Here is a 1,795-nt window from a genome sequence, read left to right as displayed (position 1 = left end):
GATTTGCTAGCCCAAGTGGTGCACCAACAAGGTCAAAACCCTAACCCCAACCCTGGGAATCCTGGTAATCACATAGAGGGCGAGGATAGAGCCCTTGAGAGATTTCAGAAGTTCTCCCCACCCAAATTTCTTGGAGGCCCTGATCCTGACGTAGCTGAGAAGTGGTTGGAGAAGATGATCGATATTTTCGCTGCCTTACACTATACCGAGGAGGGACAGGTAATATTTACTGTCTTTCAACTAGAGGGAGCCGCCCGTTCCTGGTGGAATGTCATTCGAATGAAATGGAAAAGAGAACAAACCCCGAGGACGTGGGCGAACTTTATGAGGGAATTTAATGCCAAGTTTTTTCCTCCTCTAATCCAAGAAAAGAAGGAAGATGAATTTATTCGGCTTCGCCAAGGAACTCAGACCGTAGCCGAGTATGAGAGTCAATTCACTCGGTTGTCTAAGTTTGCGCCCGAACTGATTGTAACTGAAAAAAGACGGATAAGGCGATTCATCCAGGGATTAAATGTTGAAATTCAAAAGGATCTGGCGGTAGCCCAACTTAATGCCTTTAGTGATGCGGTGGAGAAGGCCCAGCGCGTTGAAACTGTAAGGTTACAAGTTAGAAACTTCAAAGCAAGAAAAAGGGGCTTTCCGGGGAGCAGCTCAGAACAAGCGGATAATAGTACAATCCCTAAATTTCGAAAGGGAAACGGGGAAGTACGGCTACCGGGGGTGACAGGTGGTGTTCCACAGGGGGGATCAGTCTCTGCTACTCGTGGTTCCTGTGGATATTGTGGAGGGCCAAATCATACTGAAACCAATTGCTGGAAGAAAGAAGGAAAATGCTTGCGCTGTGGAAGCGCTGAACATCGGATTGCTAACTGTCCAGCTCGCCTGCGCGAGCGGAGAGGGACTCCGCCACCAACCAAGACTAACTCTCAGCAACCAGCCAAGACCAACCCTGGACAGTCGAAAGGAGAAGGGACTGGAGCGAAAGTACCGGCTCGAGTATATTCCCTGGAGCATCATCAGGTCCCTGACTCGTCTGAGGACGTAGAAGGTACGATCCGTTGGGTACCTTAGATTTGATGGATTCCGCTGATAAGAAAATTTCGAGGACGAAATTTCTTTAAGTGGGAGAGAGTGTGAGGACCCGTAATTTTCTTAATTTCTAGGTTTTAATTTCTTTTAATTATACGTTTTTCCACCTTTTCTTTATTCGAAAAATTGTGCAAATAAATTTTATGGGTAAATATAGCTTTTAAATGATTTTTCTAGTATCGGTTAGTTTTTGAGAAATTAAGAGCGTATATTGGACGTGGGACCCGCTAGTGCGGAAAGTTCGGTAAAATTCGGCCAACTAGGTTAAGTTTTGGATATTGGAATTAATTTAACAGGTGTTATGAGATATCGAGAGGTTGCCAAGTGGATTGTTGTAAGAGAGACACAAAAGTTAGGCATACATTTAATGAAGGTGACATGTGTCACCATATGATTAAATCTTGTTTTGACTTACTATTCAACCTTTTACCATTTACCATAATAACTTCAAAAATTGATCAAAATATCTTCATTTCTAAGCTTCATATGGCCGGCCACCTTCAAGCAATAAGGGAAGAAAAGCTCTCCAATTTCTTTGCTCCAAGCTTGCTTAATCTTCACTTTTAACCGTTTAATTTTAGTTTCACTCCATAAAACCTCTTCACTTAGTGTTTGTGAGTTGTTTGGTGGAGTTGTTTGGGAAGCTAAGGTGACAAGTTGCTCTCCCTCTTGTTTTACTAAGGTGAGTAGTGGATGAACCCCT

The sequence above is a fragment of the Coffea eugenioides genome, unplaced genomic scaffold (genome assembly GCF_003713205.1).
Source record: "Coffea eugenioides isolate CCC68of unplaced genomic scaffold, Ceug_1.0 ScVebR1_317;HRSCAF=971, whole genome shotgun sequence".
NCBI classification, from domain to species: Eukaryota; Viridiplantae; Streptophyta; class Magnoliopsida; order Gentianales; family Rubiaceae; genus Coffea; species Coffea eugenioides.
This window is presented reverse-complemented; position numbering follows the sequence as displayed.